This window comes from Elephas maximus, chromosome 4 (assembly GCF_024166365.1).
Source record: "Elephas maximus indicus isolate mEleMax1 chromosome 4, mEleMax1 primary haplotype, whole genome shotgun sequence".
Classification (NCBI taxonomy): domain Eukaryota; kingdom Metazoa; phylum Chordata; class Mammalia; order Proboscidea; family Elephantidae; genus Elephas; species Elephas maximus.
This window is the reverse complement of record NC_064822.1, coordinates 21010288-21025899: the sequence shown is the minus strand read 5'-3', so window position 1 is coordinate 21025899 and position 15612 is coordinate 21010288.

Sequence of the window (15612 nt, the reverse complement as noted above, 5' to 3'; positions counted from 1 at the left end):
GGTTTTTTGGGATGGGTGATGGTTGCACAGGATTAATGTAATTGATATCACTAAATTGTAAAAATGTTGAATTGGCATATGTTGTGTTATATATACTTTTACAGCAATAAAAAAAATACTGTTGCCAAGTGTGTTACAAAATTAATTTCAATAAAAATTTAGTTAAAAAAAAAAGTGAACCAGATCAATACATATTTACTAGGCCAAGCCAACTTTCAGATTACTGAATTAGTTTGTTGTTTCACTTTGGAGAACCTATTCCAACACTTAGCAGCCAGTGCTCTCCTTTGAAGAGCGTAGTGTCTGCCAAATAACAGCTGTTGAGTCCATTTTGATTAGACCTTTGTTTCTTCTGAAATACACACATATTGTAAGACCCTGGACCTGGAGTTGCTCCCTTAAGTGGTGAGGTGAGCCATGTGATATTAGGAGCAGGATAAAACACGACTGCACAAGACCCATGCTTATGCCAAGTCACGGAGGCCTTTTTTTTTTTTTGCCTTGAGAGAATATGCTAACCACGGTTATGGTGACAGCATAGGGTGCTGGTTTTCTTCTTTCCTTAACCACAAAAATATCAATATTGGTTCAGTTTGCATATGTTCTTAAGAAATCAAGATTAAATGCATGACCTGGTTTGAAATGGGATATGATCACAAATAAACCCCAAGTTTTAACACATTGCTAGAATACTTTCCTCTTCATCTCCATACTTATCATTCCTCTGAACAATGCTATACTATATGCATGAAATGTTTATGCTGGGCTTTCAGAATCTGATTTTTATATGTACCCTATGAGACCTATGAAGAGTATTTTTATTCCTTATTTAACAGAAAAGGAAAGTGAACAAGCAAAAAAGTGATATATCCAGGTGATGGACTTAATTTTCGAATCCAAGTGCTACCCAACCTGTTTCTGCTTTCGGCACTACATGGTCAGGAGAAGGAGAAGCTATAATTGCTGTTAGCTATACTGAAATGGAGCAGGTAGCAGACAGGTTTTGGACTAGACAACTGACAGGCCAGATGTTGTAGACTGAATCGTTGGTCCTCATTTGTCACTCCCTTGTTGGAACTGACACGACGGCCATTGGTTTGGTTTTTTGTTTGTAGTAGTATTAAACATGCACACTGTCACCATAACCTTATTGTAGACAGAATATATTTCCCTAGTCCTTTATTTTGAGCTTGACCATGTAGGTTGCTTTGGCCAAAAAAATGTTAGTGGACGTGATGCAAGCGGAGACTTGAAATAAGTTTGCATGGTTGCACTTGCCTTCTTTGACTTTGTCATCACTGTTAGAAGAACATAACGTAGGTGTCCTGGTCTTTTCTTTCTTTCATGTCTTTTCAATGACCTCTTGCTTTCTTTGTGTATCATGTCTGTGATGTCATTCCACAATTCATCTGGTCTTTGGTCATTAGTGTTCAACGCATAAAACCTATTCTTGAGATGGTTTCTAAATTCAGATGGGATATACTCAAGGTCATACTTTGGCTCTCGTGGACTTGCTCTGATTTTCTTCAGTTTCAACTTGAACTTGCATATGAACAATTGATGGCCTGTTCCAGAGTTGGCCCCTGGCCTTGTTCTAACTGATGATATTGAGCTTTTCCATCATCTCTTTCCACAAATGTAGTTGATTCGATTCCTGTGTATTTCATCTGGGGAAGTCCATGTGTATAGTCACCGTTTATATTGGTAAAAAAAGGTATTTGCGATGAAGACATTGTTGGTCTTGCAAAATTGTATCTTTCGATCTCCAGTATTGTTTCTATCACGAAGGCCATATTTTCCAACTACCAATCCTTCTTTGTTTCCAGCTTTCACATTCCAATCACCAGTAATTACCAATGCACACTGATTGTATGTTCGATCAATTTCAGACTGCAAAAGCTTATAAAAATCTTCAATTTCTTCATCTTTGGCCTTAGTGGTTGGTGCGTAAATTTGAATAAGAGTCATATTAACTTGTCTTCCTCGTAGGTGTATGATATCATCCTATCACTGACAGCATCGTATTTCAGGATAGACCTTGAAATGTTCTTTTTGACAACGAATGCAACGTCTTTTCTCTTCAAGTTGTCATTCCCTGCATATCGGACTATATGACTATCTGATTCAAAATGGCCAACACCAGTCTATTTCAGCTTTCTAATGCCTAGGGTATCGATATTTATGGATTCCATTTCATTTTTGATGATTTCCAATTTTCCTAGATTCGTACTTCGTACATTCCATGTTCCGATTATTAATGGGTGTTTGCTGCTGTTTCCTCTCATTTTGAGTTTATGCCACATCAGCAAATGAAGGTCCCAAAAGCTTGACTCCGTCCACATCATTAAGGTCAACTCTACTTTGAGGAGGCAACTCTTCTCCAGTCGTCTTTTGAGTGCCTTCTGATGGGGGTGGGGGAGCTTATCTTCCAGTACTACGTCAGACATTATTCTGCTGCTATTCATAAGGTTTTCACTGGCTAATTCTTTTCAGAAGTAGACTGCCGCGTCCTTCTTCCTAGTCTGTCTTAGTTTAGAAGCTCAGCTGAAACCTGTCCTCAATGGGTGACCTGGGGGTATCTACACAGGTGGCGTAGCTTCCAGCATCACAGCGACACGCGAGCCGCCACAGTACAACAAATTGTCAGACACATAGGGGAAAAACCAAGATGGATGTCAGAGGAAACTCTGAAACTTGCTCTTGAATTTTGAGCAGTGAAAGAAATGATAAAGTAAAAGAACTGAACAGAAGATTTCAAACGGTGACTCAAGAAGACAAAGTATTATAATGACATGTGCAAAGAGCTGGAGATAGAAAACTGAAAGGGAAGAACACACTCGGTGTTTCTCAAGCTGAAAGAACTGAAGAAAAAATTCAAGCCTCAAGTTGCAATAGTGAAGGATTCTATGGGGAAAATATTAAACAATGCAGGAAGCATCAAAAGAAGATGGAAGGAATACACAGAGTCATTATACCAAAAAGAATTAGTCGATGTTCAACCATTTCAAGAGGTAGCATATAATCCGGAAATGATGGTATTGAAGGAAGAAGTCCAAACTGCACTGAAGGCATTGGAGAAAAACAAGGCCCCAGGAATTGACAGAATATCAATTGAGATGTTTCAACAAATGGGTCCAGCACTGGAAGTGCTCACTCATCTATGCCAAGAAATTTGGAAGACAGCTACCTGGCCAACCAACTGGAAGAAATCCATGTTTATGCCTATTCCCAGGAAAGGTGATCCAACCAAATGTGGAAGTTATCGAACAATATCATTAATATCACACACAAGCAAAATTTTGCTGAAGATCATTCAAAAGCAGCTGTAGCAGTATATCGACAGGGAACTGCCAGAAACTCAGGCTGGACTCACAGGAGGACTTGGAACCAGGGTTGTCATTGCTGATGTCAGATGGACCCTGGCTGAAAGCAGAGACTACTAGAAGGATGTTTACCTATGTTTTATTGACTATGCTGTGTGAATCATAACAAATTATGGATAACATTGTGAAGAATGGGGATTCCAGAACACTTAAGTGTGCTCACCAGGAAACTGTACACAGATCAAGAGACAGTTGTTCGAACAAAACAAGGGGATACTGAGTGGTTTAAAGTCAGGAAAGGTGTGCGTCAGGGTTGTATCCTTTCACCATACCTATTCAATCTGTATGCTAAGTAAATAATCTGAGAAGCTTGGCTATATGAAGAACAGGGCATCAGGATTGGAGGAAGACTCATTAACAACCTGTGTTATGCAGATGACACAACCTTGCTTGCTGAAAGTGAAGAGGTCTTGAAACACTTACTAATGAAGATTAAAGACTACAGCCTTCAATATGGATTGCACCTCAACATAAAGAAAAGAAAAATCCTCACAACCAGACCAATGAGCAACATCATGATAAATGGAGAAAAGATTGAAGTCGTCAAGGATTTCATTTTACTTGGATCCACAATCAATACCCATGGAAGCAGCAGTCAAGAAATAAAAAGATGGATTGCATTGGGCTAATCTGCTGCAAAGGACCCCTTTAAAGTGTTGAAAAGCGAAGATGTCTCCTTGAAGACTAAGGTGTGCCTGACCCAAGCCATGATATTTTCGGTCACATCATATGCATGTGAAAGCTGGACAATGAATAAGGAAGACCGAAGAAGAATTAATGCCTTTGAATTGCGGGGTTGGCAGTGAATATTGAATATACCATGGACTGCCAAAAGAACAAATAAATCTGTCTTGGAAGAAGCAAGGATGGCAAAACTGCGCCTTATATTCTTTGGACATGTTGTCAGGACGGATCAGTCCCTGGAGAAGGACATCATGCTTGGTAAGGTACAGGGTCAGCAGAAAAGAGGAAGACCCTCAATGAGATGGTTTGACACAGTGGCTGCAACAATGGGCTCAAGCATAACAATGATTATAAGGATGGTGCAGGACCAGGCAGTGTTTCGTTCTATGGTACATAGTGTGGTTATGAGTCGGAACCAACTCAATGACACCTAACAACGACAATGTAGGTATCTGTAACCAATTCAACCGGATCCCCAGAAAAAGATATATAGAGAGGCCTGAAGCTAAACCCAGATGAGCCCAGTTAAGATTGGCCAAATCACAACTGACCAACAAACCCATAAATGAGAAGAATCTAAATTTGTGGTCATAAGCCACTGAGGTCTCAAAGTTGACTGTTATGCAACCTTAGCTAACAAATACATCAGACCATGACCACATGATAGAGGCTGGATGCAAAGGTAGCTGAAAGAACAAATGAAGCCCAGTGAGGAGTGAAAGCTAATTAATAAAGTTTTCATTGAGGAAATGAGTCTTGAACTGAGCCTATAAGCAACTTAAATCTTCTAAAATTGAGTCTGGCCAAATGCAACTCTATCAAAGACCCTGACTTAACGGATGTTAGCTATAATAACTGACTTGCCAAATATAACAATACCTATAAAATTACTTTTGTTGTTGTTGTTAGTTGTCCTCAGATTGGCTCTGGGTCTCAAATTGACAACCCCATGTAAAACAGAATGAAATATTGCCTGGCCCTGTGTAATCATCACAGTCACTGGTATGTTCAAATCCATTGTTGTGGCCACTGTGTATTTTCAGTGCCTTCCAACATAGAAGGCTTATATTCCAGTATGATAAACCAGTTGTTGTTGAATCTATTCTGACTCAGGGCAACCTCCATGTGAATCAAAGTAGAACTGTGTTCCACAAGGTTTTCAATGGCTGTGATCTTTCAGAAGTAGATGGTCAAGCTTGTCTTCTGAGGAGCCTCTGGATGGATTTGAACCACAAACTTTTATGTTAGTAGCTGAGTTCTTAACCATTTGCGCCATCCAGGGACTCCTCCAGAACTATACTGGACAATATTGTTGTGATCTATAGAGATTTCACTGGCTAATTTTTGGAAGTAGATTACTGAGACTTTCTTCCTAGACTCTCTTAATCTAGAAGCTCCACTGAAACCTGACAATCACGAGTGACCCTGCTGGATAAAATTACCTTAAAGGTATTTAAAAGCATGCTGGATTTTAGGGAATCTCATGGAAGAAAAAAAAAGTGTATAAGCCATTTAAATCTTGAGAGACTACTGCTTGTAAGGAAAAGCCAGATCAAGCTGACTGTCCTCAGAGTGCTCAGAGTTCAGGGTCAGGCCTACATTTCCCATTCATCTCCCATTTCAGCAGCTGATTCAGTCTTTGTGATTATCCTACATTTTGTGTGTAGTAAATCCTAGCTTCTATACCAATGATTATGCTCCCATTTTGGAGTGAGCTGTTTGCCATGTTAATGATGCAGGATTAAATCATTAGGCCATGTTAAAGAGGATTAGGATGGGATGTATCTTGAATCACTGTCTTTCACAGCCCTACAAGAGAAAAGCAGGATTAGGGTGGGATACAACACCCTTACTCAGGTCACAGCCCTGATCTGATGTAAGTGGAGTTTCCCTGGGGTATAGCCTGCATCACATTTTATTTTACAAGACAGAAAAGGAAAGAGAAGCCAGTAGAAACGGAGTGACCCTACTGCCACCAAGAAAGAAGAACCAGGAGAAAAGTGCATCCTTTGGACCCAAGGTCCCTGTGTTGAGACCTCCATAGACCCAGGAGAATATTGATGCCAAGACACATGTAGATCTCCAAGGAATGTTGGGCTCACAGATGTTGAAAGGAGACAAGGACCTTCCCCCAGAGCCGACAAAGAGTCGAAGCCTTACCCTAGAGCAAGCACCCTGAATTTGGACTTCCAGCCGCCTAAACTGAGAGAGAATGAATTTCTGTTTGTTAAAGCTATCCACTCGTGGTATTTCTGTTATAGTATAGCAGCACTAGATAATTTAGACACCTGCACATTCCCTTTATAAACATGTCTCAAAAACAGGCTACATTTACTCTTTTCACTCCTTCCCTCATTCATTCATTCCACAACTATTCACTGAGCACCTTCTTATGCCAAGTACATTACTTATCCCACTGAAATCTGAGTTTTGCCCCAACCATTCAACTCAACCTACTCTTGGAAAGGTCACCAAAAGGTAAAGCTAATGGCTACTGTTGCATTCTAAATTTTAGTTGACCTCTCCATCATTTAACTCTGTTGGCCGCTTCATTCTCTTCACCCTGGGTTTCAGTGTCACTACCCTCTCCTCATTGGTCAGTCTCCAGCTTCTCTCAGAAGTATCTTGTCCTCTGTTTTCCCTTTAAGTGTTAACATTTATAGATCTCTATATTCATGCTTTTCTTTTCTCACATTGCACTGTCAATTCCCAAGACCATCATAGTACCTATAGCTCCCAAATCCATACCCCATCCCCTAAGATTCAGACCCATAATTCCAACTGGAATTCCCTAGTTAAATAACCCACAAGCTTTTCAAACTTAACAATCCCAAACTAGAACTCTTAATCTCAAAAATAAATCTCCTTTTTCTACTGCATTTCCTATCCTATATTTCCAAGAAGCACTCCAAGGCCATTGGGTCATCTGACCTCTCTGCTTCTCTCTCCTTACATCCAATCCATCACCAGATCCTAAAGCTTTATTTCTATATATTTCTTAATCTGTCCCCTCCTTTCTTTCCTCACCACCACTTCTGTAGTTCAGACCTTCATCCTCTCTGCCTTGGATATTATTCTCTAACTGGGCTTGTCCCTCTACTTTATCACCTCGTCCATCCTCTACAACTTTTGCCAAAAGGACGTACCTAAAATAAAAGTCTGATCTGGACATTCTCTGCCTAGCATCCTTAAAATTTTGATTTTCTTTAAGGTTAAATCCAAATCCACAGCCTAACATCATCTACCTCTCTCTGGCCTCATTCCTGTCACTCCAAGGCTTCCACGAGTTACTGTATATTGAACTCTTCCCTGTTCCTGGGACTCCTATGCTCTCCCAGACCTCCATACCTTATCACATGTTGTTTTCTCCACCCAGCATAGCCACCTCCAGTGATAGTTGTGATCACTGATTGAAACTTGGATTGCATGAAATTTACAAACATATTTACAGTTCATACAGTCACCATGCAAGTACATTTTACAGATGAGGAGTTAAATTATTACATAAAACCAAACCAAAACCAAACCCATTGCCATCGAGTCCATTCTGACTCACAGAGACCCTATAGGACAGAGTACAACTGCCCCATAAGGTTTCCAAGGAGCAGCTGGTGCGTTCAAACTGTCAACGTTTTGGTGAGCAGCCCAATGCATCTAAGTTTAATATCCTGAATTATCTGTTTTCCTATCTGGTCCTCATCACACTTTGAGTCACTTGATGGCAGGGTCTTCCCTTTTTTTTTCTAACATTAACACGCTTAACAGAGTACTTGCATGTCGTTAGTTAAATCTTATTCATTCATTTATCCTACATTCATCTATTCATTTATTCCTTAAAGTTTGGTGACTGGATGGATGGATGAGTGAATTTTAAGGAATGACACTAGTTCTGCCATATGCTTCTTAACCTTCAACAAAGCATTTAACAAATTTGGGCTTCTGTTTCCTTTTCTTTATAAGAAGAAAGATAGTCTAGATGTTTTCTAATGTTTCTTCAGGCTTTTTACATTTTATTAATTTAGGAAAACTCATTACATTTAATTATGTAAAGGCAACTTTCTACTTCATTTAAGAGTTTAAAAAAAATCATTGGCTTTCCAAAATCGGGTAGCAAATGCATAAAAAATAGATCAAGGTATGATTACCAGTAACTTGAAGACATTTTGATTAATTTGTAATAGTTGTTAATAACAAAAATAACTTATATCAGTCTACCCATTTAATAGAATGTATTGAGTATTAATGGTTAAGGGTAGCACAGTAACATCAAATTAAATGTGAATTCTATTAAAGCATTCCTGTGCGTGTATAACATCACTATTATAACTCTTAAGATAATTTGTAATTCAAAATATATTGGTGCAATTTATGCACCCAACGACAGGGCTGCAAGATACATAAAACAAACTTTAACAGAATTGAAAAGTGAGATAGACACCACCACAATTATAGCAGGAGACTTCAACACACCACTTTTGGAGAAGGATAGGACTTCCAGTAAGAAGCTCAATAAAGACACGGAAGATCTAATTGCCACAATCAACCAACTTGACCTCATAGCCTTATACAGAACACTCCATCCAACAGCTGCAATGTATACTTTTTTTGCTAGTGCACATGAAACATTCTCTAGAATAGGTCACATATTAGGTCATAAAACAAACCTTTGCAGAATCCAAAACTTTGAAATATTACAAAGCATCAGACCATAAGGCCATAAAAGTAGAAATCAATAACAGAAAAATCAGGGAAAAGAAATCAAATACTTGGAAACTGAACAATAACCTGCTCAAAAAAGAGTGGGTTATAGAAGATATTAAGGAGGGACTAAAGAAATTCATAGAATGCGATAAGAATGAAAACACTTCCTGTCAAAAACTCTGGGACACAGCAAAAGCAGTGCTCAGAGGTCAATTTATATCAATAAATGCACACATACATAAAGAAGAAAGAGCCAAAAATCAGAGAACTGTCCCTACAACTTGAACAAATAGAAAGCGAACAACAAAAGAATAGAAAGCGAACAACAAAAGAATCCATCAGGCACCAGAAGAAAACAAATAATCAAAATTAGAGCAGAATTAAATGAATTAGAGAACAGAAAAACAATTGAAAGAATTAACAAAGCCGAAAGCTGGTTCTTTGAAAAAATTAACAAAATTGATACACCATTGACCAGACTGACTAAAGAAATACAGGAAAGGAAACAAATAACCCAAATAAGAAATGAGATGGGGCATACCACAACAGACCCAACTGAAAATAAAAGAATCATATCAGATTACTAGGAAAAATTGTACTCTAACAAATTGGAAAACCTAGAAGAAATGGATGAATTCCTAGAAACACATTACCTACCTAAACTAACACATTCAGAAGTAGAACAACTAAATAGACCCATAACAAAAAAAGAGATTGAAAAGGTAATCAAAAAACTCCCAGCAAAAAAAAAAAAAACCCTGGCCCAGACGGCTTCACCACAGTGTTCTACCAAACTTTCAGAGAAAAGTTAACACCACTACTACTACAGGTATTTCAAAGCATAGAAAATGATGGAATGCTACCTAACTCATTCTATGAAGCCAGCATATCCCTGATACCAAAACCAGGTAAAGACACCACAAAAAAAGAAAATTACAGACCTATATCCCTCATGAACATAAATGCAAAAATCCTCAACAAAATTCTAGCCAATAGAATTCAACAACATATCAAAAAAATAATCCACCACAACCAAGTGGGATTTATACCAGTTTTTTTATGCAAGTTTGGTTAAATATTAGAAAAACAATTAATGTAATCCATCATATAAATAAAAGACCAAACCCACATGATCTTATCAATTAATGCAGAAAATGCACTTGACAAAGTTCAACACCCACTCACGATTAAAAAAAAAAAAAACTCTCAGCAAAATAGAAAGAGAAGGAAAATTCCTCAACATAATAAAGGGCATTTATACAAAGCCAACAGCCAACATCATCCTAAACGGAGAGAGACCGAAAGCATTTCCCTTGAGAATGGAAACCAGACAAGGATGCCCTTTATCACCGCTCTTATTCAACATTGTGCTAGAGGTCCTAGCCAGAGCAATTAGGCTAGACAAAGAAATAAAGGGCATCTGGATTGGCAAGGAAGAAGTAAAACTATCTCTATTTGCAGATGACATGATCTTATAAACAGAAAACCCTAAGGAATCCTCAAGAAAACTACTGAAACTAATAGTTCAGCACAGTCATGAGATACAAGATAAACATACAAAAATCACTTGGATTCCTCTACACCAACAAAAAGAACATCAAAGAGGAAATCACCAAATCAATGCCATTTACAGTAGCCCCCAAGAAGATAAAATACTCAGGAATAAATCTTACCAAAGATGTAAAAGACATATACAAAGAAAACTACAAAGTACTACTGCAAGGAACTAAAAGGGACCTACATAAGTGGAAAAACATACCTTGCTCATGGATAGGAAGACTTAACATAGTAAAAATGTCTATTCTACCAAAAGCCATCTATATATACAATGCACTTCCGATCCAGATTCCAAAGACTTCTTTTAATGTGATAGAGAAACAAATCACCAACTTCATATGGAAGGGAAAGAAGCCCCAGATAAGTAAAAAAAAGAAAAAAAGAAGAAGAAAGTGGAAGGCCTCACTCTACCTGATTTTAGAACATATTATACAGCCACAGTAGTCAAAACAGCCTGGTACTGGTACAACAACAGGCACATAGACCAATGGAACAGAATTGAGAACCCAGATATAAACTCATCCACATATGAGCAGCTAATATCTGACAAAGGCCCAGTGTCAGTTAATTGGGGAAAAGATAGTCTTTTTAACAAATGGTGCTGGCATAACTGGATATTCATCTGCAAAAAAAAGAAACAGGACCCATACCTCACACCATGCACAAAAACTAACTCCAAACGGATCAAAGACCTAAACATAAAGACTAAAACGATAAAAATCATGGAAGAAAAAACAGGGACAATCTTAGGACCCCTAATACAAGGCATAAACAGAACACAAAACATTATTAAAAATGACAAAGAGAAACCAGATAACTGGGAGCTCCTAAAAATCAAACACCTATGCTCATCTAAAGACTTCGCCAAAAGAGTGAAAAAACCACCTACAGAGTGGGAAAAAATTTTCAGCTATGATATCTCCGAGCAGCGCCTGATCTCTAAAATCTTTATGATTCTGTTAAAACTCAACCACAAAAAGACAAACAACCCAATTAAAAATTGGACAGAGGATATGAACATGTACTTCACTAAAGAAGGTATTCAGGTGGCTAACAGATACCTGAGAAAATGCTCTCGATCATTAGCCATTAAAAAAAACTGTAAATTAAAACTATGATGAGATTCCATCTCACTCCAACAAGGCTGGCATTAATCCAAAAAACACAAAATAATAAATGTTGGAGAGGCTGTGGAGAGATTGGAACACTTATGCACTGCTGGTGGGAATGTCAAGTGGTACAAGCACTTTGGGAATCGATTTGGTGCTTCCTTAAAAAGCTAGAAATAGAACTACCATATGACCCAGAAATCCCACTCCTTGGAATATATCCTAGAGAAATAAGAGCCTTTACACAAACAAATATATGCACATCCATGTCTTTTGCAGCACTGTTTACAATAGCAAAAAGCTGGAAGCAACCAAGGTGTCCATCAATGGACGAATGGATAAATAAATTATGGTATATTCACAGAATGGAATACTACGTATCGATAAAGAACAGTGATGAATCTGTGAAACATTTCATAACATGGAGGAATCTGGAAGGCATTATGCTGAGTGAAATTAGTCAGATGCAAAAGGACAAATATTGCATAAGACCACTATTATAAGATCTTGAGAAATAGTTTAAACTGAGAAGAACACATTCTTTTGTGGTTACGAGAGGGGGGAGGGAGAGAGGGTGAGAGATGGTTATTTAGTGAATAGATAGTAGATAACTACTTTAGGTGAAGGGAAGAACAACACTCAATATAGGGGAGGTCAGCTCAACCAGACTGGACCAAAAGCAAAGAAGTTTCCTGAATAAACTGAATGCTTCGAAGGTCAGCGGAGCAAGGGGTTTGGGGACTATGGCTTCAGGGGACATCTAAGTCAATTGGCAAAATAAATTCTATTAAGAAAACATTCGGCATCCCACTTTGAAGTGTGGCATCTAGGGTCTTAAACGCTAACAAGTGGCCATCTAAAATGCATCAATGAGTCTCAACCCTCCTGGATCAAAGGAGAATGAAGAACACCAAGGTCACAAGGTAGTTATGAGCCCAAGAGACAGAAAGGGCCACATGAACTAGAGACTACATCATCCTGAGACGGAAGAACTAGATGTTGCCCGGCCACAACAGTGACTGCCCTGACAGGGAGCACAACAGAGAACCCCTAATGGAGCAGGAGAACCGTGGGATGCAGACCCCAAATTCTCATAAAAAGAACAGATTTAATGGTCTGACTAAGACTAGAAGAATCCTGGCAGTCATGGTCCCCAAACCTTCTGTTGGCCCAGGACAGGAAGCATTCCTGAAGCCAACTCATTAGACATGGATTGGACTGGACAGTGGATTGGAGACAGATGCTGATGAGGAGTGAGGTACTTGCATCAGGTGGACTCTTGAGACTATGTTGGCATCTCCTGTCTGGAGGGGAGATGGGAGGGTAGAGGGGGTTAGAAACTGGCAAAACGGTCACAAAAGGAGAGACTGGAAGGAAGGAACGGGCTGACTCATTAGGGGGAGAGTAAGCGGGAGTATGTAGTAAGGTGTATATAAGTTTATACGTGAGAGACCGACTTGATTTGTAAACTTTCACTTAAAACACTATAAAATTCATTAAAAAAAATATATATCTGTGCAGAAAAAAATGGCATAGAGCCACAAGACAGAAATATCGCCTTGACGGTCAGCCTGAAACAAGTTGAGCCCCTCTTCTAACTTAATGCCCAATTATTACCAGGATTAGCCCAAAAGACTCAATTTATAAAGTTCTCATATATTTCATGTTACAGGTATTATTTGAAAAAACAAAAGCTTCACCCTTGGAAAGGATAATATATTCATAGATTCCGAAGGTGGATTTACAAAGTGCAATTATTTTTGCTCCAAATATAGTCAAATTGGAATGTTGCACCTCATTCCCTAAGATGCCTATTTTTGTTTGTTTACAGAAATTGGATATGAATTTGTCATCCTCTTTTCTTTCTTTTTAACCATGTGTTTAGAATTCATGTTTTAAAAAAAAGTACAATGAAAACTGCATGTGAAAGCTGGACAATGAGTAAGGAAGACTGAAGAAGAGCTGACGCCTTTGAATTGTGGTGTTGGCGAAGAATATTGAATAAACCATGGACTGCCAAAAGAACGAACAAATCTGTCTTAGAAGAAGTGCAGCCAGAATGCTCCTTAGAGGCAAGGATGGCGAGACTGCATCTTACATACTTTGGACATGTTGTCAGGAGGGATCAGTCCCTGGAGAAGGACATCATGCTTGGCAAAGTACAGGGTCGGTGGAAAAGAGGAAGACCCTTAACGAGGTGGATTGACATGGTGGCTGCAACAATGAGCTCAAGCGTAACAACGATTGTAAGGATGGAGCAGGACTGGGCAGTGTTTCGTTCTGTTATGCACAGGGTCGCTATGAGTTGGAACCAACTCGACGGCACCTAACAACAACAACAATGAAAACAACTATAAATAAATTTTGTCTTAAAAGCAAGTAGCTGGAACCCAGCTGACCACTCTGTTTGGACTAATTAAAGAAAAGTGATACCCACACATGACATTGAATTGAGTGGGAGAGCAGGTGTTTCTAAAGTACATGACATGATTTGGCTCTGAGCCACTGCAGGTTTGAAGCCTCTCCATCCCTGCCCGAAGATGTTGTATAACAGTTTCTGCTATAAATTTATAAGCCTGGTTTATAGTTCTGCTGGGAAACCCTGGATATTTTGATCACAAATTTAGACTGTTCATCCTAAGAGAACCAAATAAATCCTAGACAAAAAGATCAATGTGGAGTTACCTTTTGCATGCACTGTCTACTCCAGGGCAGTAACTTAAGATATGTGCTCCTTAGGTTTAGAAGGAAGAAAAGCCACTATCCTAACTACAGCTATTTGTATGTTGGGTGCTATCAAGTTCCACATTCTGTAATTTATACTCCTCCAGCTTGTCAGAAAGCGTTAGTCAAAATTTTAAAAAAGAAAAAAAAAAAAGGAAATCTCAGCAACACTGCAAACTTCAGGACACTTCTGCATATTTGTTAATATTTTACTAAAAATGGAATCAACAAATTCTCGTTATGTAAACCATTTTTACCATGTCTTACACTTTAGGTCAATTTTAAAAGATATTCTAGTTATGCACACACACAACACTGCCATTGAGTCAACTCTGACTCATAGAGACCCCATAGCGTTTCCAAGGCTGTAAATCTTTATGGAAACAGACTGCCACATTTTTCTCCCAAGGAGCTGCTGGTGGTTTTGAACCACCAACCTTTGGGTTAGCAGTCAAACACTAACCACTGAGCCATGAGGGCTCAGGAAATATTTGTTTTATAACCTGAAAAGAGAGGAGGATGAAATAAAGGCTGATTTGAAAAGTGGGACATGTGCTCAGTATCTTGAAAGTTATGATGATATAGTTGGGATGGTCTTGGAGGGTTTCCAGGTGGCCATAGACTGACCCACTTCCTTTCAGGGATGAATCTGCAATGTAGGAAGTCATGATCTCTAATGACCAAATTCCACAGCAGCTCACTCCTAATTCAACCCCTAATACCATCACATGACCCGATCTCAAAAGATCAGTTTCCAAAACGCTTTTCTGCTGCCTGATTGTAGATATTTCCCTAGCCTGCTAGACAGAAATAGTCCAAATTTATTTTCTTGATTATCATCATAAAGAATAATTTCATAAACAAATACTTTTTACATCTACTGTGCACAGAGTGATATGGGTTCTGCAGAAGATACTAAACAGTAATGCATGCTGTTACTGAACAGTCAGGGGCGGGTTAACCAGTAAGCAAAAGTGCGCACGGGTTTACAGTAACTAAGGTATCCACAGCTTTACTTGTGTTTACTCACATGTGGTGAAAAACGGGGGAAATTGTGCACTACAGATTAGTAAATAAGTACAAGTAAACCCTTGTATACCTTGCTTATTGGGTAATTCGTCCCTGATAACTCAGGGAGCTTCAATTCTGTCAATGGATAAAAATGGAAAAAGTTAAATAGCGTTGTAATTATATTGACAACACTTCTGTGAGGCATTGGAGGGGAAGATTCAAGGAGGTTAGAGCATTCAGGGAAAGTTTCATGCCCCCTTCTTGGGGATAGTGCCCATGCCTGATTCATTTTTGTGACTAAGCACTGATTGATACAAAACATATGTTCAATAGGAGTTTTTGAAAAATAAGGTAACAAAGATACTAGTTTTTCTATATATAAACAACCAGTAGAAAATGTAATTTTAAAACACCTTTCTACTTGTAATAACAACAAAAAGTTA